The 26,147-nt window shown below is 37.9% G+C and overlaps 1 pseudogene; it reads right to left on the bottom strand.

The window, feature by feature from the left end:
- Positions 1-7,961: 7,961 nt before the first annotated feature.
- Positions 7,962-26,147, bottom strand: part of LOC100402698 (uncharacterized) — a 36,280-nt pseudogene continuing 18,094 nt past the window's right edge.

The raw sequence follows: 26,147 nt of genomic DNA, 5'->3' as shown, positions 1-26,147 counted from the left end.
GAATGGTACCATCTCCTCTTTGTACGTCTGGTAGAATTTGGCTATGAACCCATCTGGACTTGGACTTTTTTGGTTGGTAGGCTATTAATTGCTGCCTCAACTTCAGACCTTGTTATTGGTCTATTCAGGGTTTCAACTTCTTCCTGGCTTAGTCTTGGGAGTGTCCAAGTGTCCAAGAATTTATCCATTTCTTCCAGATTTACTGGTTTATATGCATAGAGCTGTTTGTAGTAATCTCTGATGGTAGTTTGTATTTCTGAGGAATTGATGGTGATCTCCTTTTTATCGTTTTTTATTGTATCTATTGGATTCTTCTCTCTTTTCTTATTTATTAGTCTAGCTAGCAGTTTGCCTGTTTTGCTAATCTTTTCAAAAAAACAGCTCATGGATTTATTGATTTTTGGACTGGTTTTTGGGGTCTCTATCTCCTTCAGTTCTGCTCTGATCTTAGTTATCTCCTGTCTTCTACTTGCTTTTGAGTTTTTTGATCTTGCTCCTCAAGCTCTTTCAATTTTGATGATAGCATGTCGATTTCAGATCTTTCCTTGTTTCTCATGTGGGCATTTTTTTTTGCTATAAATTTCCCTCTAGAAACTTCTTTAAATGTGTCCCACAGATTCTGGTACATTGTGTCTTCATTCTCCTTGGTTTCGTAGAACATTTTTATTTCTGCCTTTATTTCATTGTTTATTCATTCATCATTCAGGAGCAAGCTGTTCAGTTACCATGTGATTGTGCGGTTTTGAGTGCTTTTCTTAATCCTGAGTTCTAATTTGATTGTGCTATGGTCTGAGAGATTGTTTGTTTTGATTTCCATTCTTTTGCATTTGCTGAGGAGTGTTTTGCTTCCAATTATTTGGTCCATTTTAGAGTAAGTGCGATGTGGTGCTGAGAAAAATGTGTATTCTGTGGATTTGGTGTGGACTGTTCTGTAAATATTTATTAGGTCCACTTGGTCCAGATCTGCATTCAAGTCCTGGATATTCTTGTTGACTTCCTGTCTTGTTGATCTGTCTAATGTTGAAAGTGGAGTGTTAAAATCTCCCACTATTATTGTGCAGGAGTCTAAGTCTCTTTGTAGGTCATTAAGAACTTGCTTTACATATCCGGATTCTCCAGTATTGGGTGCATGTATATTTAGGACAGTTAGCTCTTCTTGCTGCATTGATCCTTTACCATTATGTAATGGCCTTCTTTGTCTTTTTTGATCTTTGTTGGTTTAAAGTCCATTTTATCAGAGACTAGGATTGCAAACCCTGCTTTTTTTGTTCTCCATTTGCTTGGTAAATCTTCCATTCCTTTATTTTGAGTCTATGTGAGTCTTTGCACATGAGATGGGTTTCTTGAATACAGCACACTGATGGGTCTTGACTTTTTATCCAATTTGCCAGTCTGTATCTGGTATTCGGGCATTTAGGCCATTTACATTCAACATTAATATTGTTGTTTAAATTTGATCCTCCTATTTTGTTACTGGCTGGTTGTTTTGCCCATTAGTTGACACAGTTTCTTTACTGTATCATTGTTCTTTACCATTTGGTACATTTTTGTGGTGGCTGGTACTAGTTACTCCTTTCTATGTTTAGTGCTTCCTTCAGGAGCTCTTGTAAGGCAGGTCTTGTAGCGATGAAATCTCTCAGCAATTGTTTGTCAGATATTATTTATCCTTCACTTATGAAGCTTCGTTTAGCTGGATATGAAATTCTGGGTTGAAAGTTCTTTTCTTTAAGGATGTTGAATATTGGCCCCCATTCCCTTGTAGCTTGTCGGATTTCTGCAGAGAGATCTGCTGTGAGTCTGATGGTCTTTCCTTCGTGGGTGACTCAACATTTCTCTCTGGTTGCCCTTAGGATTTTGTCCTTCATTTAAACTCTGGTGAATCTGATGATTATGTGCCTTGGAGTTGCTCTTCTTGAGGAGTATCTTTGTGGCATTCTCTGTATTTTCTGGATTTGAATGTTGGCCTGCCTTGTTAGGTTGAGGAAGTTCTCTTGGGTAAAATCCTGATGAGTGTTTTCCAGCTTGGATTCATTCTCCCCATCACATTCAGTTATGCCGATCAAGCACAGATTAGGTCTTTTCACGTAATCCTTTTGTTTGTGGAGGCATTGATCATTTCTTTTTACTCTTTTTTCTCTAATCTTGCCTTCTCATTTTACTTCATTGATTTGATCTTCAATCTCTTATATTCTTTTTTCTGCTTGATTATTTCAGCTGTTGAAATTTGTGTATGCCTTGTGAAGTTTGCGTGCTATGTATTTCAGCTTCATCAAGTCATTTTTGTTTTTCTCTAAGTTAGTTATTTTTGTTAGCATTTTGTCTAACCTTTTTTCAAGGTTATTTGTTTCTTTGCATTGGGTTAGAACATGGTCTTTCAACTCAGAGAAGTTTGTTATTATCTACCTTCCAAAGCCTCTTCTGTTAATTTATCAAACTCATTCTCTGTCTTGTTTCCTTCCCTTGATTGTGAGGAGTTGTGATCCCTGGGAGGAGAAGAGGTGTCCTGGACTTTGATGGTTTTATCCTTTTTATGCTGGTTTCTTCCCATCTTCGTGGATTTATTTCCCTTTGATCTTTGAAGTTGGTGATTTCAGGAGGAATCTCGAAGTGGATGTCTTCTGTTTGTTATTTCCTCTTCGTATTTGAAGGATATTTTGACGTATTGGAGGTCCTTTGATGTTATTTGTTTCTATTATCTTCCTACTTTTGTGATCCTTTATTCTCGAGCTTTGGGATTTTTATTATTATTATTATTTATTATATGTTGTATATTATTGTATAGTATATATTGTATAATATATATTCATACATAATATATAATATATACATATATATATATGAAATCTGTACCCTGGCTGTTACTCTCTCTCCATCCCTCCTTCCGCTAGCTCTGGCAATGGCTAATATACTTTCTGTGTTTATGGATTTGCCTCTTCTGGACATGTCATAGAAATGGTATCATACAATACATAGTCTTTTGTGTCTTGTTTGCTCTTAGCATAATATTTTCAAAGCTCATTCATGCTGCAGCGTGCAGCAGTGCTTCATTGCTTTTTATATTTGAATATTGCATTGTATGCATTGACCACTTTGTTTATTCATTCATCTGTTGATGGACATTTAGATTATTTTCCCTTTTTAGTTATTGTGAATACAGCTGTTATGGTAATTATCATACAGTAATTCCATTTAGCTTTTTGAGGAACTAGGCCTTCCAATTCCAAAATCACAATAATTTTGCAATAATTTAGTCTGGTTTGTTGTTTTTATTTATATATGACCATGACTTAGAAAAATGTTCACCAATTAAAAGAAGTATAGACAACAATTTCTAATACACATTTCCTAGATTCTGTAATAGCTCAAGTCTCAGTCTGAGTGATGGGCCATTGACACTTCTCTGACTGCCTTCAGAAAAGTGATACATAAAGTCTTACTTCCAAAACTAGGTAAAAAGTAACATCCTGAATTAAATCTGCCTTTCAGTGAAGGTAGGTTAGGTAACAAAGGCAATGACACTGAAGAAGTTACTGAAATTTGGAAGATAGCACAGGAAATCTGAGTGGAACACCACTGTAGAATCCCATACACATAACAAGACAGTTAGCTTTTGTACAAATCCAAGAATTTTTTTTTTAAATATTTTTCTCTTAGAGGTGAGGAACTAGGATGTTGAAAAGTAAAAAAAGGAGAGAAGGAGAGGAAGAAAGAGAAAGAAAAAGAGGGAGAGAGAACAGGAATATTGCTTCATTCTAAAAATGGGTATTAATAATGGCTGATCAATATTTTGTGCATTTAAAATGGAGAACTCTATAAATATTTATTGAGTTTACTTGTTCTGGATCTGAGTTGAAGTCCTGGATATCCTTATCAATTTTCTGTCTCGTTGAGTCTAAATCTTGTTATGGGTCTTATGTATCTGGGTATTAAGATCTCTTATTGTTACATTGATCCTTTTACCACTGTATCTTTGTTGCTTTGAAATCCATTTTATCAAATGTGAGAATTGCAACTCCTGATTTTTGTTTATTTATTTATTTATTTTTCCTCTCCATTTTGTTGGTAAATTTTTCTCCAACCCTTTGTTTTGAGTCTTTGTGTATCTTTGGATACACCTTTAGGTTTTAGCTGTATCTTTTGACTGGGGGATTTAGTCAATTTAAATTTAGGGTTATTGCCATTTGATGTTAACTGGCTATTTTATCCATTCGTTGATGTAAATTCTTCTTTATGTTGATGCTCTTTACTTTTTGGTATATTTTTAGAAAGGCTCATACTAGTTGTTCCTTTCTATGTATAATGCTTCTTTCAGAAGTTCTTGTAAAGCAGGCCTGGTGGTAATAAAATCTCTGAGTACTTGCTTGTTCATAAAAGATTTTATTTTTCCTTCAATTGTGAAGCTTAGTTTGGCAGGATATGAAATTCTGGGCTGAAAGTTCTGTTCTTTAAGGATGTTGAATATTGGCCCCCACTCTCTTCTGGCTTGTAGGGTTTCCGCTGAGAGAGCTGTTGTAAGTCTAATAGGCTTCCCTTTATGGGTAACCTGCCCTTTCTCTCTGGCTGCCCTTTGTATTTTCTCCTTTGTTTCAATCCTGGTGAATCTAACGATTATGTGCCTTGGGGTTGCTGTTCTTGTGGAATATCTTTGTGGTGTTCTCTGTATTACCCGGGGTTGAATAGTGTCCTGCTTTGCTAGATTGGGAAAAATTTTCTGGATAATATCCTGAAAAGTATTTTCCAGCTTGGATTCATTCTCTCCATCACATTCAGGTACACCAATCAAATGTAGATTGGGTCTTTTCACATAGTCCCATATTTCTTGGAGACTTTGCTCATTCCTTTTCATCCCTTTTTCTCTATTCTTGTCTTGTCATTTTATTTCATTAAGTTGGTCTTCAACCTCTGATATCCTTTCTTCTGCTTGATCCATTCTGCTATTTAAACTTTTGCATATTTCACTAAGTTCTCGTGTTGTATTTTTCAGCTCTGTTAGTTCATTTATATTCCTCTCTATATTTTCTATTCTTTTCAGCATTTCATCAAACCTTTTTTCAAAGTTCTTAGCTTCTTTACATTGGGTTAGAACAAGTTCTTCTAATTCCCAGAAGTTTCTTGTTATCCACCTTCTAAAGCCTACTTCAGATAATGGAACACAGTCCTTTTCCATCAGGGCTTGTTCCGTTGCTGATGAGGAACTGCAATCCCCTGTAGAGGGAGAGGGGTTCTGATTTTGGGTATGCTCGGCCTTCTTAGGCTGATTTTTTCCCTTTATTATAAATTTATCCATCTGTTATCTTTACAATTACTGCCTTTCTAATTAGGTTTCTGAGTCGATGTCCAATTTATTGATTCCCAGTGCTGGGATTCAAGCAACCCACTGTGCCAGCCAAAATAGCAGCGATAAGACTGATAGTGCTCTTCTGCCTGGGAATCTCTTGCCTGGCTTCCTTCTTGAGTCCGCAACAAGCGGTTCTGCCTTCCTGGAACTCCAAACACCGGTCAGTAAGGGAACCAGTCCCGTTTACTCTGCATGAAGAGCTGCCGTGCCAAGGTGCCGGCAAAACCACTGCGCCAGCCACAAGAGTAGCGCTGGCCACCCGTGGGGCTCCTCCACTAGAAATCTGCTGGTCCGTGAGTGATGAAAATTCATCTGAAAGTGTGGCGTCCTCTCATTCTCTGAGCTTTCACTGGGAGCTACAATCCTGAGCTGTTAGTGATCAGCCATCTTGGATCTCTCCGGGAGTTTTATTATTAAATGTGTTGAGGTAGTCTTATTTGGGTTAAGGCTGCTTCATGTTCTAGTACCTTCTTGTACTTGAATATTGATATCTTTCTCTAGGTTTGGGAAGTTCTCTGTTATCATGACTTTGAATAAACTTTAACGCGAATCTCTCTGCCTTCTCTTTAAGTCTTTCAGATTTTTCTTTGAGGCTATTTTCTAGAGCTCATAGGTATGCTTCATTCTGTTTTATTATTTTTTCTTTTATCTCCTCTATGCATTTTCTCTTTTTTTTCTGGGTACAACATTGTTTTAATAATTCACATTGATGAATATAGATTGGGTTCATTAATTTAACTGTTAGGTAGTACACCATAGTCTTATATAACTATTTATTTACTGTTTATTTATTCTGCCACTGACAGGAGTTTAGGCTGTTTCCAATTTTCTGCTGTTACATATAATGTTTCAGGAACAAATGCAAGATACCTTTTTATGGGCTTTAAGATATGCAATCTCATCTTTACTTCATCTCTTCTGGTTGAGAACTACTCTTCAGGGTAGTTGTGCCAAATGATACATTCATAAACAATGCATGAGAGTTCCTTTTACTTCATCCTCACCAACATTTGGTATTTTATAAGATTTTTCTTTTCACCTTGCACTTTTTGCAAATCATTAAGGCTTTTTAGTTTCACAAATAAGATGGGTATAAAATGGTAATAGTGGTTTTACTTGCAAGTTCTGGATTATTAATGAATCAGAATCTCTTCATGTGTTTACTGGCTATATGGGTTTCCAATTTTGAGAACTACCTATTTTTAAATTTATCTGTCTTTATATTTTGTAAAGTTCTCCATTATATAAGCTATACATTTTCTAATATTTTATAATTTTTTGTTTCTTTTGCATTACAAAATTTTTAAATTTTGGTCAAGTTTATCAACATTTTCCTTTGCAGTTTATACTTTATACTTTGTTTTGCGTTAGGAATACTCTTTCATTTTTATCCTAAAAGAACTTTGAATTTGCTTTTCATATTTGGGATTATAATTCACCTAGAAATAAATTTTGTGTTTGATGTAAAATGGATTTAATTTTTGAAAAACATTTAAAAACTGTGTAAACAATTTATTAAATATTCTACTCTTTCCCTACTGATCTGAAACACTAGGTGAGATATTTACAGTTTCCATAAACACACATGTGTCTTGTTTCTAGATTCAGCTTCATTAATCTGCCTGTCCCTGCATTTAAAGCAATGTGGTATAACTGTTACAGTTTTATAGGAAGTAGGGCAATTGCTGCTTTATTTTTCTTTAACTCTTGATTTTTCTTGGTAATTTATTCTTCCATATAAATCTTAATATGGACTTATCAAGTGTTATACTATACACTATTGGAAATTATTTTAGTTTATTTTTTGAGACAGGGTCTCACTCTGTGGCCCAGGCTGGAGTACAGTAATGAGATCACAGTTCACTGCAGCCTTGACCTCCCGGGCTCAAACAATTCTCCCATCTGAGCATCTCAAGTAGTTGGGACTACAGTCACATGCCTCCATGCCTTTTTTTTTTTCATTTTTCTTAGCGATGGGGTTTTGCCATGTTGCTAAGAACTCCTGGGCTCAAGCAATCCTCTCACTTTGGCCTCCTAATGTGCTGGAAATATTGTCATGCCCACCGTACCTGGCTTCCAATTGGAATTTTAATTAAAACTACATTTATAGATTAATTTGGGGAGAACTGATATATTATAAAATTGAGTCTTCTCAATAAGGCTAATGTGTTTCAATTATTTAAATTTTCTCTTAGATCTTTTAATAAAGTTTTATAATACCTTAGAGACCTCAGAAATCGTTTATTCCTGAGTACCTCATTTTCATTCCAAACTCTTGATTACATTATACTTGTTAAAGCTCAGCTAAGATATCACGTATTACTACAAATATTTCTCTAATTTTTCAGGCTCATTTGGATGCTCTTCCTCCTATGTGCTTGGATTTATATATTCATTCTTTGCTTAATATTACCAAAAGTTGTGCTGGGTATGGTGGGTACACTGGTGAATAAAATGACAATCTCTCCATGGAGCTTTCATTGTAATAGGAGAGACAGAACAATAAACAGTCATAATTCAGGGTTACACATGCTATTATAGGGGAATTATACTGTGCTATGGGAATACAGAAGAGAAATACCTAACTCAGACTTGGGGATGGCTGCATGGGGGGAGAAGGGTGTCAAACACTTCTTCTCAAGGAAGTAACATGTAGACTGAAACCTGAATTAGTGATTGAAAAGCCTTCCAATTGGCTTCTCGGACTAGTTTTTTTCTCTGCTATCGTTTCCTCACACTCCTGCCAGAGGGCATTATTAAGCATAGCTTCCCACATGGCAGGACGAACAGACTGATGGAATCCAAACCATACTTTCCTTCTCCCTTCCAGAGGGTGACCATATCCTTCTAGAGCTGAGAAAAAGGAACGCCCCACAGGCATGTATTTCATGGAGGGAAGATGTTATAGCACCACATCAACGGCTTGGACAGGGTTAGTGCTGATTGGCTTGTCTAATTCCAGTGACTCAGGCAAGGTTTGTCCTGTCAGTACTTGATGCAGTAGTTGCAAACACAGCTGAGAGACAAATTTGATTGACAACTTAAAAGGTCAATCTTTTCCAACTTTCCCAGGTAAAGTCTAAATCTACCCGTGCAGTTGCCACAGGAAGTGGATTGGTGGTGTAGACTTTTTTTTTTCATCAAAAACTGGTCTAAGGTCTCCAAATATAGTTACTTTAAAATGCTGAACCATTGAGTCAGCAACCTCTCTGTTCACTCTCCTAGGGACACTTGCCTGGTTTAATATCTCCCTCAGAGAGGTAGGCATCAATCTTTGCGATTTCCACTTGAAAACAGCCAGCAGTTTAATGGGTTGCACTTGGTGCCATAGTCTGGTCTTCTGGGCACCATGAGTCAGGGGCTGGGCCCCAGTGTGCTGTGCAGAGCCAGATTTCCATTCATGGAGCTGAGGAGAGTGCTTTGAGCGAGAATGGGGAGTGCTTTGAGCGAGAATGGGGAATGCTTTGAGCGAGAATGGAGGCCGCCACTGAGGACATGACACTGGGGGCGATGTGGTGTGATGGGCACTCCCACTGGGCCATGAGGTGGGGTCAGTTACAACTTCCCCTGAGTAACCCCACTCTGAAAGCTCTGGGTCAAAAGAGTAGCAGACAGGAGATGGCACGGTACTAGGTGACAGGAAGGGGAGACATGAGGCAAGGACAGATGGGAGTCCCCCCTGGAAGTTGCATTGCCCACTCCCATGGCTCCTCCATGACTGTGGGCTCCACCGCCAACCTGCCTGTGGCCTCCCCAGACAGGGTGTTTTCAAATAGCCTGTCTTCACGCTCAATTATTCTTTCTTCTGCTTTTTATTTCTGCTGGTAAGGGACTCTAATACATTCATCAGTATGTAAATTTCACTTTTCAGCTCCAATATTGTTTCTTGATTTTAAAATATTTCGATTTCTTTGTTAAATTTATCTGACAGGATTCTGAGTTCATTCTCTGTGTTATCTTTAATTTCACTGAGTTTCCTCAAAACAGCTATTTTGGATTCTCTGTCTCAAAGGTCATACATCTCTGTCTCCAGAATTGTTCATTGTTGTCTTTAGCTTGTTTTGTGAGGTCATGTTTGAGTGTTCTTGTTGCTTGCAGATGTTTAGCACTCTCTGAGCATTAAAGAGTTGGGTGTTTATTATCATCTTTGCAGTCTGAGCTTGTTTGTACTCATCCTTTTTGTGAGTGCTTTCCAAGTATTCAAAGGCACTTGAGTGTTGTGATCTGTCTTTTGTCACTACAGCCTTATTTGCTTTAGTGGACACTACAAACCCAGTAATGTCGTGGCTCTTGCAGGCTCAGAGAAACACTGCCTTGGTGGTCTTGGATAAGATCTAGGAGAATTCCCTAATTACCAAGCAGGAACTCTTGCTGTATTTTTTTACTTTCACCCAAACAAGCAGAGTCTATCTCTCTCTGTGCTGAGCTGTTTGGAGTCGGGGGAAGGGTGACACAAGTATCACTGTGGCCTCCACCACAAGGACTACGCTGGGACAAACCAAAAGCTGGCATAGCACTGGATATTGTCTAAAGTCCATGGTGACCACGGCCTGGTTACTGTCTATATTCACTAAAGACCCAAGGGCTCTACAATCAGCAAGTGGTGAACCTAGCTGGTCTTGCATTCTTCCCTTCAGGGCAGTGAGTTCCCTCAGCCCTGGGTGGGTCCACAAAGCTGTCTGGGAGCCAGGGCCTGGAGTTGGATACCTTAGGAATCTACCTTGTGCTCTATTCTACTGTGGCTGAGATGTCATTGAAGCCACAAGACAAAGTTCTTCCCAGTCTTCCCTCTACTTTCCTTAAACAAGAGAGTCTGTCTCTATGGGCATCACCACCTCAGACCCATGGTGAGTACTGCCTACCACTGATGTTCACTATATGCCCAAGCTCTATCATCAGCTGGCATGTGATGAGTGTTTCAAGGCATGTGTCACTCCCTTCAAAGCAATTGACTCCCCACTGGCCCATGGGAGGTCCAGAAACACCATCCGGGAGCCAAGGCCTAGAATCAGGGACTCCAGGAGACTGCTGCTTTATCCAACTGTAGCTGAGGTAGTACTCAAGCTGCCAGACAAAGTTCCCTTTACTCTTCCTTCACCTTTCTTTAAGCAAAATGAGATAGTCATCACCATAGTGGCTTGCTACAGCCACCACAGCTTCTTATGTGCTGAGTCACACCTGAAGCCAGGAAAACTCTGAATCTCATCCAAAGTGAGTATTGCCTGGTTATCATTGCTGATTATTCAGGGCCCAAGGGCTCTTTAGTTAACAGTCTATTAATCGTGCCAGCACTGGGTCCTTCCCTTCAAGGCACTGGGTTCCATTTTGTCCCAGTATGTGTTCAGAAATGTCATCTGGGATCTATGGCCTGGAAAGAAGGGCCTCAGGACTCTGGTGCTCCATTCTACTGTAATTGAGCTGTTATCCAAGTTGCAAGACAAAGTCCCCTTTACTCTCCCCTTTCTTCTCCTACAGCAGACAGGTGTCTGTCCTAAACCTGAGAGCTCTGCTGACTGAGATTGGGGGAGGTGTAATGCAAATACTCTCTTGGCTGCCCTAGCTGGTGTCTCATTAAGTTGTGTGTACACAGAGTCCATTGACTCTGAGCCCAGCACAGCACCAAGACTTGACCAAGGATTGTAGTCCTTGTGTTTTAGAGTGCCTTTCAAGTTTATTTCTAACCCCAGAACACTTTAGCCCATGGCGGTGGGACTTACTAGAAATCATGTTCTACCTATTGGGATGGATGATTCTCTTCTGTCTAGTGCTGGGCTAAATGCTCCTTCCATGGCCTCTGTGTGAGTTCTGCCCCATGTTGCTTTTGCTATTACAAGACAGCACTGAGTTCCAATGTCAAGTCCCATAATCACTGCACTCTCCCTCCTCCAAATACACAATTCTTTCTCTGTGCCATGTGGCCACTGCTGGGGTATGGGAGAGTGTTCCTTTATGGGCATCACCATCTTCATTGATCCTTTCCTTAGTATAATGTTAAAAATGGGTAATGTAATTACTCACAGGATTTTTGGTTCTTATGAAGGAAAATTCTTTTGCAGCTAGTTGTTAAATTTGGTATTCTTTGGTGGGGAGGATAGTCATTGGAGATAATGGCTATTAGGCCATTTTTCTCTGCCTCTGTTTGTATCACATATATTTTTAAATTCAGTCTGATAATCTCTGTATTTTGATTAGATTGTTTAATTCACTTATGTTTAATGTTATTGTTTAAATTTTTTATTCACAGTTTTAATTTTACTTTTTATTTTATATATGTCTCATACTATTTTTTTTCCTCCATTCCTCCTCTAATGATTTATTCTGCATCATGTGGATATTTCCTAATGAAGCATTTTAATCTCATTAATGAGTGTTTTTGTAATTTTTAGTTGTTTTTTTTTTAGTGGTTGTGCTAAGGTGTACTATATATTGTAACTTAATAGAATCATGTTCAGATTTACAGTAGCTTAATTCCACAATATATAGAAATGTTACCCCATATAGCTATATTTCTTTTTCCTTTTTATTGTATTTTAGCTACACATATTTAAACTGTTGATGTTACAAAGCCAACAATACACAGTTATAATTATTGATTTCCCATTTTTTATTCTCTCCTTAGCCACTGACAGGTTTTTTCTCACCCACTTATTTTTTGCACACATATATATATAATTTTATATAATTACTTTTTAAACAGTTAAGAGAGAAAATGAATAAAATATATATATTAATAGGGTCTGCTATAATTACGTAAGTACCTTAATGGGTACCTTGTTTTGTTCACTTGTATTTAAATTACCATCTGGGGTCACTCGCTTTCAACCTGAGGAATACTTTTTAGTATTTCTTATATCTTAGTCCTTTCAGCATGCTATAACAAAATATAGACTGGATAGATTATGAACAACATAAATTTATTTATCACAGTCTTGGAGGCTGGGAAGTCCAAGATCAAAATAGCAGCAGATTCAGTGTCCAGTGAGGGCCTACTTTGTCATAGGCAGTGCCTTCTCAAATGATGGAAGGGAAGATCAAGCTTCCTTGAGGCTATTCTATAAGGACACCAATCCCATTTATGACCCAATTACCTCCCAAAGGCCCATATCCTAATACTATCACCTGGTTAAGATTTCAGTATGTAAATTTGGGGAGAAACACAAACATTCACATCACAGCAGTAGGTCTATGAGCAATTAACTCTCTCAGTTCCTGTCTTGAAAGTCTTTCTTTTGTCTTAACTTTTAAAATATTTTGGCTGGATATAAAATTTTTGGTAGTGTTTTTCATTGAGCACTTCAAATAGGTTATCCAACTGCCTTCTGGCCTCCATTGTTTCTTCTGAGACATCATTTGATCAACTGTTAGTGTTACTGGGGTTTCCTTATAAGTAGTATGTCATTTTTCTCTTGCTACTTTCTGGATTTTCTTCTGCTTTTTTATTTTCAGCATTTTTATGATGATATATCTGTTTGGGACTCTCTTTGATTTTTTCTATTTGGAGTTTATTCAGCTTCCTGAATAAATTGCAGAAGTTTTCAGCTATTATTTGTTTCAATATATTTCTTTTTTCTCTCCTCTTCTTTTAGTACTCCTATTATGTACATGCTTGTGTACTCGACGATGTCCCACATTTCTCTGAGGCTCTGTTGGTTTTTCTTCATTATTTTTTTTCTCTGTCTTTTGTCCTATGTACCCTCTATTGATTTAACTCCAAGTTTGGGAATTACATTTTTTTTCTGCCAGTTCAAATCTACTATTGAGCCACTCTAATGAGTATTTTACTTCATCTACTATATATTTCAAGTCAATAATTTCTACTTGATTCTTTTTAATAATTTCTATTTATTCATATTATCTTTTTGATCAATGTCATCATACCTACTTTTACTTTTTGTTTGTTTTGTTGTTGTTGTTGTTGTTTTAATTTATTTTCCTTTTGGTGCATACTATATCTGGCATTTCTCCCCCATGTTATCCCTCCCCATCATCCCCTCCCTCCACACCCAACATTGTCTCTCTACTACCCCCCCAACTGTCCCCTGTGTGTGATGCTCCTTTCCCTGAGTCCTCGTGTTCTCATTGTTCAACTCCCACCTATGAATGAGAACATACGGTGCTTGGCTTTCTGTTTTGAGTCAGTTTGCTAAGAATGATAATTTCCAGATTCATCCACTCCCTACAAAGGACAAGAACTCATTATTTTTTATGGCTGTGTAGTTTCCATGGTGTATATGTACCATATTTTCTTTGTCTAATCTATCATTGATGGGCATTTGGGTTGGTTCCAGGTCTCTGCTATTGTGCACAGGGCTGCAATGAGCATATGTGTGCATGTGTCTTTATAGTAGTATGATTTATATGTCTTTGGGTATATACCCAATAGTGGAATTACTGGGTCAAATGGAATTTCTATTTCTAGGTCCTTGAGAAATCACCACACTGTCTTCCACAATGGTTGAACTAATTCACACTCCCACCAACTGTGTAAGAGTGTTCCTATTTCTCCACATCCTCTCCAGCATCTGTTGTCCCCAGATTTTTTAATGATTGCCATTCTAACTGGAGTGAGATGATATCTCAGTGTGGTTTTGATTCACATTTCTCTAATGACCAGTGATGATGAGTTTTTACTTTTTTAGTTGAGCTTTCCTTTTGTTCTGTGAACATATTCATAATGACTACTTTAAATCTTTTCTTCCTAAATCTGACATCTGGTTACTTTTACAGGCTTTGCTTGCCTTTTTCCACTGTGTGGGTCACACTTTTCTGTTTCTTTGCTTTTGTTGTAATTTTCTGGGAAGAACTAGATATTTTAGATAATATATTGTAGCACCTTTGATGCTGGTACACCAACTCCTGGGGCTTGTTCTTATTATTTACTTGTTTATTTATTTAGTGACTGGCTGAGTTATTTTGGTAAATTCTACTTTCCATGAATCCTCCACAGGGAGTTAAGTCTCTGATGTTGCTTTTCAGAGAGATACATGTTTGGGTATGACACAGTCACTTGAAGGTGGTAGGGCTCTCTTCCACTCTTCTCTGAACATAATCAACTGTTATGCTCCACTTATTGCTGCCCTGTTGCTCCATCATTTATTTACAACAATGCCTAGGTTATAAAAATACTCTACATATGAATCTAATCACACTGTGGTTCATTTTATGGAACCATCATTAGTGTTTTCTATTTGTTCTGATCTCAGTAAAGTGCCTCTCAGCTATCTTATCCCTTAGTTCTCGCCTCAAAACTTAATCTATAGTTTAGGCTGTATCCTTATTAGATCTATAAATCTCTCAATTCCTTTCACTACAACCTCTATGGTTGTAGCATCTGGGGGGCAATGTGAGAAATGCTGAAATCCTGCTCTTCCTGGGTAGGAAGACTTCCTACTGGGAGCTGTGGAAAGAAGAAGTCCTGTGTTCTTGGCTGCTACAGTTTGGAGTTGAGTCTTCACCTTGCTAAGCTGGAAGCAGGATGGGAGAAAGTAGTCTTGGTTTAAATATCACAGACCTTCCCTTTTTAACTAAATTTTTGTAGATTGTACAAAATAGATGTTTCTCCATTTGCTCTTTGTCCTTTGGACCATTTCCAAAATTTTTACATGATTAAAAAAAATAATTTTCACCAGTTTAAGTGGTCAGCAAATTTCCTCCCACTGTTATGCTAGAAGTCAACATTTTACTGTTGAGTTTTGAGAGTTTTTTTTAAAATGTAGAGTATGTACATGCAAATTTAGAGAATTTTTAGATGTAGAGAAAAGACATAAGTGCCTAGGTATAGGTAGTGAAATAAAAGTGAAAAGACAGATCCTGTTTTTTAAGTATAACAAACTTATCCACCAATATATATGGTGCCTTATGTTTCTCTGAATTAACAATTCCTCTCATGGGAAGAAGAAAATATAGAATTACTGAGATGGTGAAAAAAGGGATGAAAGATATCTTCTTGTGTGTTAAACCAGCAGCATGAAGAAAGTGGCATATATTTTCCACCTCTGCACAATATTCATGTTGTTTTATAAAATGAAACAAGTAGTTTAAAAATAGTATGTATAATATGATTACATTTTTTGAAATAAAAACTCAAACACAATATATAATTGTAAATAAATGCACATAAAATGTTCAGAAGAATACATAGGCCAATTTTAACTGTAGTTATCCCTAGGAATTCAATTATTTCATTTTATTTTTATTTTGTTGTTTCAATTTTCTTGTTATTTTACAATGAACATGTAATGCTTCTTTAGTTTTTAAAAATTGTAGTGTTTAAAATATATTTAAATCTTTATAAGGATACCGTGGGTGTCCAAGTAAGTCTGTGAGAAATAGAAAGGCCCCTAAACACTAGTTAATTCACCTCTTAACGTTATAATGTGGAAACCAAGGCCAAGAAAGAAGAGACTTGGCTAAGATTAGAATTTTGATGTTTTGACTTCTAGCCCACTAATCTTTCTTACTACCATGTTTAATCAAACAACTAAGTATAAACTTATTCGGAAGGAGACAGCAGCCACTTGGTATGTCTATGCTCAATAGTTTGAAGGAACAGTCCAGAGATTTATCTCACATTGCACATCCAATATGAACTCACCTTAATCTTTACCATAGCCCTGCACTTGAAGAATGGAAATCTCCTACTCAGAGGCAAGAGAGCCTTCAATAACTACCCAAAGTTTATAAAGCAAATGGGAGGTCCACTCAGGGTCTAAACCCAGACAGAACACTCTCCTCCAGATGTTTAGCTGTAAACAATTATTAGGCTCTCTAGCATACGTTTCAGGTAATGAACTTGCCAAGGCTAGATTGTTCTTAATTTTACTTAGAAAGCCAAGTTATTGGAAAAATCCTCCTATGTGCATCTGAGTCAGGTGTGTTATCAATCATCTACTATCAAGTATTAAATAATTTAAAAGTAATATAAAGCAAGCCAGCTGAAAGCCAGCAGAAACTGCTTCCCTTCTGAGCATGCTGGAAGAAGGATCCCTCATCCTCTCTCAATATACATGCAGGAAAACCAAAGTCATTTTACCACTGTGCTCTCCTTCACCCTCACCATGTCTTTCTGGGAAATGTGAAAGCTGAACTGTGTAGAACTTGACTGAAAGGAAGAAAGGAAGTGAACTAGATGAGGAAACATTCCTTTGAGGGCACGTAGCATGGTAGCGTGATACAGTGGAGAGTGTACCAGTTCTGGGAGCACACAAAGTAAATCTGAATCTTTCCACTGTCAATCATCGGTAGTAGAAACTCAGCTATATCCTATTATCTTTCTGAGTCTCAGTGTTCTTTTATCTAGCAAATGGCACAAAATGGGTTTCAACTTTCCCACTTGCTTCCATCTCTTTTTTTCCTCTTTTGAATGCCTCTTCCTTTTCTTCCAATAACCTGGCACTGGAAATTCTGCCCTTTCCTTGGATTGCAAACTTGCTCAAACATTCTCAGGCCTCCTCATCCCCAAACCAGTGCTTCGTGGTTTGCAGACTGCAAACTGCAAATGCAAAGCATATTTCCGCTGCATACTTACATATCCCAGTGCTTTTCGTGCCTCCAGCAGTTCAAACAGGACATTCCTAATGGAGTGGACTCTGTGGCTTACCACCAATCACTGAAATCTTCACCCACTGAAGACCAGATGGACTCTAAGGCTCCCAGCTCCTTGTCCCTGGAAAAAAGGCCTTGCCGAGAGAAGACTGATCCCACTGTGGATGTAAGCTACTCTTATCCAGAGGCCCATTGCAGAGCAAAAAGAACATTAGACTAAGGATTACATAGTCCAGCAATGTGTCCTTGCGCAAGTCACAACCCCTCTCTGGAACACAGTTTTTTCCTTTTGAAAATGAGGATAATAACCTCTGATCCACCTATTACTTCATAGGGCAGGATTAAAATAAATCATAGGCAGACATGCTTTGTGAGATTTACTTCTCTGTTTACACATGTGTTATTATTGCAGAGAGATTAACATATATATCTGGCTCTCAAATTTTGAGCAGGTAGAGCCTAAGACCAGGACAATTTTTTAAACTAGGGTTCAAGATGTCTCGAGAAATGCAGTGAAGGCAACGATGTACCTGATTATAAACTTCAGACTCTGAAACAACAAAAGAGGACAACAAATGAGCCAATTTAGGCAAATGGACAAAAATTGCTCCAGGAGGGTAGGATGCTCATCCTAGGGAAGTAGAACAAAAACATGTACCTAATCTTAGAACCAAATGTTATTCATCTGTGAAGGATATTTTATAGCATAAATAAAAGTAGTGTTCTGCCTTTAGGGAGCGTCTTTGACACTAAAAAAATACTTGAATACTTCTTGGGGGCTTCCAAATAACTGTGGCATCATAAAAAAGGGTTGTTCCAAGGTTAACCATGAGAACTGAAGTCTCTTTGAGGAAGTATCCTTCTCCAAACGATGAGCAGATCCTAGTTTGCAGAGTTAGCCTTAGAGCTTGAAAACAAAATGGGAAATCAACATCAATAGGCCCAAGGAAACTGGAAGAAAGAAAAAATGTATAAAACAATCTTGCAGCAAGGGCCTAAGAGGGCATGGTTTGGTTCAGAGAAGTTTGAGGAAATAAGGGAAAATTTTGGCATAGGTCAGAATCCAGTGAAGACAGGCTAGAGGCGGGGATGGGATGCCTAAACTTTCAGAAGATGAGCCAGACATAGGCTAGAAACCTGTAATTCCCTTCTTGTTTTTCCTTGCTTCTTTCTATACCCGCAGTATCACAACTTTCTTACTTGATTTTCCCAGTGCTACATTCTCCAAGAACCTAGTCTCCAGAATGTTCTTGTGAAATGCCACTATTGAGGTACTCCTATCTAAACTGGGCCAGCAAACCTTAACAGCTTTCACCTTTTCCATATCTAAGTCTCAGTTACTTTCCACAAGGCCCTTACACCTATTCACTTTGGCTCAGTGGATTTCTGCAGGCTTTACTTCAGCGCTTCATTTTTAATCCTTTTACTTTTATCTTTTTTCTTTCAGTGTACATTTTTATTTACAAGAGAGGAAGGGAGGCCCTAGGGGGTGACAGAATTTGTCCCAAGGGCAACTATAACATCTGTGGCATAGCTGGAAAATTATCCTTGTTCCCTGACTACTAGTTCCATGTCTCTTCACCCCATCTTGTTGTCTGTAGCATGCTGAATCTGTCTGTTTACAAATCACCACATGTTTAGCTGATTAATCAGTCACATACAAGGAGTTAATTTTCAGTAGATGATCATTGATTTTTATGTAAAACACATTTCTATCAAGTTGTCCAAATCAGAAATCTGGGCAGAATTTCTGACTTCTTCTCCACTCAATGCCCTCTTTCTTACTATCTAATCAGTCATTAAATTTCACCTGTTCTCCCCCAAAAGCAATGGCAACAAAAGCCAAAATTGACAAATGGGATCTAATTAAACTTGAGCTTCTGCACGGCAAAAGAAACTATCATCAGAGTGAACAGACAACCTACAGAATGGGAGAAAACTTTTGTAATCGATCCATCTGTCAAAGGTCTAATATTCAGAATCTACAAATAACTTAAACAAATTCACAAGAAAAAAATCCAAACAATCCCATCAAAAAGAGGGAGAAGACATTTATGTGGCCAAGAAACATGAAAAAGAGCTCATCATAACTGGTCATTAGAGATATGAAATCAAACCCACAATGACATACTACCTCATGCCAGTTAGAATGGTGATCATTAAAAGTCAGGAAACAACAGATGCAGGAGAGGATATGGAGAAATAGAAACACTTTTACACAGTTCATGGAAGTGTAAATTAGTTCAACCATTGTGGAAGACAGTGTGGCAATTCCTCAAGGATCTAGAACCAGAAATACCATTTGACATAGCAATCCCATTACTGGGTATATACACAAAGGATTATAAATGATTCTACTATAAAGACACATGTGCATGTATATTTATTGCAGCACTGTTCACAATAGCAAAGGCTTGAAACCAACTCAAAAGCCCTTCAGAGAAACTGGAAAAAAAATGTGGCATATACACACCATGGAATACTATGCAGCCATAAAAAAGGATTAGTTCATGTCCTTTGCAGAGACATGGATGAAACTGGAAATTATAATTTTCAGCAAACTAACAGAAGGACAGAAAACTAAACACCACATGTTTTCACTCAGAAGTGGGAGCTGAACAATGAGAACACACGGACATAAGAAAGGAAACATCACACATTTGGGCCTGTCAAGGGGTAGGGGGTTAGGGGTGGGATAGCATTAGGAGAAATACATAATGTAGATGACGGGTTGATGGGTACAGCAAACTACCATGGCCCGTGTATGCCTATATAACAAATATGCACGTTCTGTGCATGTACCCCAGAACTTAAAATAATAAAAAAAAAAATCACCTGTTGTCTGCACTAAGTAGCAATGAGATCATCTCCATCCTCCATCTAGGCCACCACCACTTCCATTTAGCATCCCAACCTGACTTTTGCTTTTGTCTCGATCTCCATGTTGCACCTGACTACCTCATGTCCAAATTCTCTCTTTCTACGAGTCAGAGTGACAAATAAATAACATTTCATATACTGACAAATGAATTCTCCATGACCGTGTAGTAGTGTAACATGTTGGAAAGGATTATGTGGCTCTCTCAGGCTTAGTGGAAGAGAGTATTTTGAGTGTTTACCACTACACATGACGCATATTATTGGAATGAGGGTTAGGAGTTTGTGAGTGACAGCACATAATCTATATATTTGTTGACTTGGACCGGCCCCTTGGGATAAAAGGTTTGAGATACTGGTTTGCTTTGATTTTAGCTTATCTGGAATATTGACTTTTGAATAAATCCCAACCCTCACCCTCATCTTGACTTATTCTACTCCCTTTAAGACAGTCTGTAGGAAATTGTTCTTAATAATTAATAAACTCTCATGGCTCCATGACCCAGTCTATACCAGGAACTTGGACTTCTGTCAAGGTGACGGATGTTGGGATAGCAGAAGAGAGGTGCAGGATGTAAAGGATAAAAAAGCTACAACCAGTATGTAAAAGTTACAACCTGTGTATATTCTCTGGTTTGTGTATGTCAAGCCAAGTGGCAGAAAGAATTGGTAGGATAAAAGAAACACAAATTTTTTGCCTTGTGCAAGCTCTCAGTCTTCATGCCTAATGTCAAATACCTATTGGACCCATCATAAGAGCTCATAACTCCACAAATATTGTTTTCTTTTTAATTTGCTAGACATCCGAGAGATGTAAACTCCGAAGAAATATCTTATTTTACTTTATCAACAACTAGGTTGGAACCCGATTCAAGATGGTGCAGTAAGAACAACTCAGGATTGCAGCTCTCAGTGAACATGCAGAGGCTGCTACAGGTGTACCCCAGACAAGCAGGGCCTGGAATGGACCTCAGCAGTCATACAGCGGAGGGGCTAGACTGGTAGAAGGAAAACCAAGTAACAGAAATACCTCATTATCAACAATCTGGGCATCCACTCAGGGACCCAACTGAAAAGTCAGCAACTACGTAGATGACAGGTGGATAAATCCACAAAGATGGAAAGAAACCAGTGCAAAAAAAAAAAAAAAGGAAAACACCTGAAACAAGAACATCTCACCAGCAAGAAAACAAAGCTGGACAAAGAATGATTGTGACGAAATGACAAAATCAGACTTCAAAAGGTGGGTAATGAGAAACTTTTGTGAGCTAAAAGAACATGTTCTAAATCAATGCAAAGAAACTAAGAACCTTGAAAAAAGATTTGAAAAAAGAATCGAAAAAATGATAACAAGAATGGACAACTTCGAGAGAAAAATGAATGAATTGAAGGAGCTGAAAAACAAAACACGAGAACTTCGCGAAGCATGCACAAGTTTCAACAGCTGATTTGACCAAAAAGAAGAAAGAATATTAGAAGTTGAAGATCAACTCAATGAAATAAAAGGAGAAACCAAGATTAAAAAAAAAAAAAAAACACAAAAAGAAATAAACAAAGTCTCCAAGAAATGTGGGACTATGTGAAGAGACCTAACCTACGTTTGATAGGTGTACCAGAAGGGGACAAAGAGAACAAATTCAAGCTGGAAAATACTCTTGAGGATATTATCCAGAAAAATTCCCCAACCTAGCAAGGCAGGCCAACACTCAAATCCAGAAAGTACAAAGAACAGCACAAAGATACTCCACAAGAAGAGCAACCCCAAGGCACATAATCATCAGATTCACCAGGGTTGAAATGAGGAGAAAAAACTAAGGGCAGCCAGAGAGAAAGGTCAGGTCACCCACAAAGGGAAGCCTATCGGACTAACAGCAGATCTCTCGGCAGAAACTCTACAAGCCAGAAGAGAGTGGGGGCCAATATTCAACATCCTTAAAGAAAAGAACTTTCAACCCAGAATTACATATCCAGCCAAACTGAGCTTCATAAGTGAAGGAAATATAAAATCCTTTGTGAACAAGCAAGTACTCAGAGATGTTGTCACCACCAGGCCTGCTTTACAAAAGCTCCTGAAAGAGGCGCTACACATAGAAAGAAACAACCAGTACCAGCCATTCCAAAATCACACTAAATGCTAAAGAGCATCAACATAATGAAGAATCTACAACAACTAACGGGCAAAACAGCGAGCTAGCATCAAAATGGCAGTATAAAATTCACACATAACAATATTAACCCTAAATATAAACGGACTAAATGCACCAATCAAAAGACACAGACTGGCAAATTGGATAAAAATCCAAAACCCATCAGTGTGCTGTATCCATGAAACCCATCTCACATGCAAGGACACACAAAGGCTCAAAATAAAGAGATGGAGAAAGATTTACCAAGCAAATGGAGAGCACAAAAAAGCAGGAGTTGCAATTCTCATCTCTGATAAAATAGACTTTAAAGCAACAAAGATCAAAAGAGACAAAGGAGGTTATTACATAATGGTAAAAAATTGATACAACAAAAAGAGCTAAAGTTCCTAAATATATATGGACCCAATACAGGAGCACCCAGATATATAAAACAAGTTCTCAATGACTTAAAAAGAGACTTAGACTCCCACACAATAATAGTTGGAGACTTTAGCACTCCACTGTCAATATTAGACAGATCAATCAGACAGAAAATTAACAAGGATATCCAGGGCTTGAACTCAGACCTAAAACAAGCAAACCTGATCGACATTTACAGAACTCTCCACCCCAAATACACAGAATATACATTCTTCTCAGCACCACATCACACCTACTCTAAAATTGACCACATAATTGGAAGTAAAGCACTCCTCAGCAAATGCAAAACAACTGAAATCATAACAAACAGTCTCTCAGACCATAGTGCAATCAAGTTTGAACTCAGAATTCAGAAACTATCCCAAAATTGAACAGCTTCATGGAAACTGAACAAATGGCTCTTGAATGTTGACTGGATAAACAATGAAATGAAGGCAGAAATAAAGAAGTTCTTTGAAACCAATGAGAATGAAGACAAAACATACCAGAATCTCTAACACGCATTTAAAGCAGTATCTAGAGGAAAATATATAGCAATAAGTGCCCATATGAGAAGAGTGGAGAAATCCAAAATTGACACCCTATTGTCAAAATTGAAAGAGCTAGGGGAGCAATATCAAAATAACTCAAAACCTAGCAGAAGACAAAAAATAAGTAAGATCAGAGCAGAACTGACGAAGGTAGAGACACGAAAAACCCTTCAAAAAATTAATAAATCTAAGAGTTGGTTTTTTGAAAAGATCAATAAAATAGACAGACCACTAGCCAGACAAATAAAAAAGAAAACAGAGAACAACCAAATCGATGCAATAAAAAATGACAAAGGGGAAATCACCAGAGATTCCACAGAAATTCAAACCATCATCAGAGAATATTACAAACAACTCTATGCACATAATCTAGTAAACCTGGAAGAAATGGATAAATTCCTGGACACTTGTGTCCTCCCAAGCCCAAACCAGGAGGAAGCGGAAACTATGAATAGACCAATAAAAAGGTCTGAAGTCGAGGCAGCAATTAAGGGCCTACCACAAAAAAAAAAAGGTCCAGGTCCAGATGGGTTCACAGCCGAATTCTGCCAGACACACAAAGAGGAGCTGGTATACCATTCCCTCTGAAACTATTCCAAATAATCCAAAAAGAAGGAATCCTTTCCAAATCATTTTATAAGACCAACATCATCCTGTTATCGAAACCAGGCAGAAACCCAACAAGAAAAGAACACTTCAGGCCAATATCCATGATGAACATAGATGCAAAAATCTTCAATAAAATACTGGCAAGCCGATTGCAACAGCACATCAGAAAACTTATCTATCATGATCAAGTACAATTCATCCCGGGGATGCAAGGCTGGTTCAAAATACGCAAGTATATAAACGTAATTCATCACATAAACAGAACCAAAAACAAATACCACATGATTGTCCCAATTGACGCAGAGAAGGCATTTGACAAAATTCAACAGCCATTTATGCTAAAAATTTTCAATAAACTCGGTATCGGTGGAACGTATCTCAAAGTAATAAAAGCTATTTACGACAAACCAACAGCAAATATTATACTGAAAGGGCAAAAACTGGAAGCATTCCCTTTGAAATCCGGCACTAGACAAGGATGCACACTTTCCCCACTTTTATTCAATATAGTGTTGGAAGTTCTAACCAGAGCAATCAGGCAAGAAAAAGAAATAAAAGGTATTCAAATAGGAAATGTGGAAGCCAAATTGTCACTATTTGCAGATGACAGGATAGTATACCTAGAAGACCCCATCGCCTCAGCCCAAAAACTCCTGAAACTGATAAGCAACTTCAGCAAAGTTTCAGGATATAAAATCAATGTGCAAAAATTACAAGCATTCCTATACACCAATAGCAGGCTTAAATAGAGCCAAATAAAAAACGAACTGCCATTCACAATTGCTACAAAAAGAATAGAATACCTAGGATTACAACTCACAAGGAATGCAAGGGACCTCTTCAAGAAAAACTACAAACCACTGCTCAATGAAATAAGAGAGGACACAAACAGATGGAGAAACATTCCATGTTCATGATTAGGAAGAATCAATATCGTGCAAATGGCTGTACTGCCCAAAGTAATTTACAGAATCAATGCTATACCCATCAAGCTACCATTGACTTTCTTCACAGAACTGGAGAAAACCACCATGAACTTCATATGGAACCAAAAAAAAAACGCACATAGGCAGGTCAATTCTAAGCAAAAAGAACACAGCAGGGGGCATCACAGTACCTAATTTCAAACTATACTACAAGGCTACAGTAATCAAAACAGCATGGTACTGGTACCAAAACAGAGATATAGACCAATGGAACAAAACGGAGGCATTGGAGGTAAAACAAGATATCTACAATCATACAATCTTTGATAAACCTGGCAAAAACAAGCAATGGGGAAAGGATACTTTGTTTAATAAGTGGTGTTGGGAAAACTGGCTAACCATGTGCAGAAAGCAGAAACTGAACTCCTTCCTGAAACCTTACACTAAAATTAACTCCAGATGGATTAAAGACTTAAACATAAGACCTGGCACCATAAAAACCCTAGAAGAAAATCTAGGCGAAACCATTCAGGACATAGGAGTAGGCAAGGACTTCATGACCAAAACACCAAAAGCATGGGCAACAAAAGCCAAAATAGACAAATGGGACCTAATCAAACTCCACAGCTTCTGCATGGCAAAAGAAACAGTCACTAGAGTGAATTGGCAACCAACAGAATGGGAAAAAATATTTTCAGTCTATCCATCTGACAAAGGGCTGATATCCAGAATTTACAAAAACTGAAACAGATTTACAGGAGAAAAACAAACAAGCCCATTCAAAAATGGGCAAACGATATGAACAAACACTTTACAAAAGAAGACACACAAGAGGCCAACAAACATATGAAAAAGTGCTCATCATCACTGGTCATTACAGAGATGCTAATCAAAACCACATTGAGATACCATCTCATGCCAGTTAGAATGGCGATCATTAAAAAATCTGGAGATAACAGATGCTGGATAGGATATGGAGAAATAGGAACACTTTTACACTGTTGGTGGTAGTGTAAACTAGTTCAACCATTGTGGAAGACAGTGTCGCAATTCCTCAAGACCTTAGAAATAGAAATTCCAATTGACCCAGCAATCCCATTACTGGGTATACATCCAAAGGACTATAAATCATTCTACTACAAAAACACATGCACACGAATGTTCACTGCAGCACTGTTTACAATAGCAAAGACCTGGAATCAACCCAAATGCCCATCGATGACAGACTGGATTGGGAAAATGTGGCACATATACATCATGGAATATTATACAGCAATCAAAAATGATGAGTTCGTGTCATTTGTAGGGTCATGGATGAATCTGGAGAACATCATTCTCAGCAAACTGACACAAGAACAGAAAATGAAATACGGCATATTTTCACTCATAGGTGGGTGATGAAAAATGAGAACACATGTACACAGGGAAGGGAGTACCAAACACTGGGGTCTATTTGGGGGAAGAGGAGAGGGACAGCGCGGGGAGGAGGAGCTGGGGAGAAATAGCCTGGGGAGAAATGCCAAATGTGGCTGAAGGGGAGGAAGGCCGCAAAACACAGTGCCAAGTTTGTACTTATGCAAATGTCTTGCATGTTCTGCACGTGTACCCTGAAACCTAAAATGCAATAAAAAAAACTATGCTTTCTCCAATTTTCACATTTCTTTTTTTATTTTATTCATTTATTTATTTTTATTGCATTTTATTTTTTTGGGTACATGTGAAGAACACGCAAAATAGTTGCATAGGTAAACATGTG

This window comes from Callithrix jacchus, chromosome X (genome assembly GCF_049354715.1).
Source record: "Callithrix jacchus isolate 240 chromosome X, calJac240_pri, whole genome shotgun sequence".
NCBI lineage: Eukaryota > Metazoa > Chordata > Mammalia > Primates > Cebidae > Callithrix > Callithrix jacchus.
The sequence above is the reverse complement of the archived record's forward strand: the minus strand, read 5'-3'. Positions and strand labels throughout refer to the sequence as shown.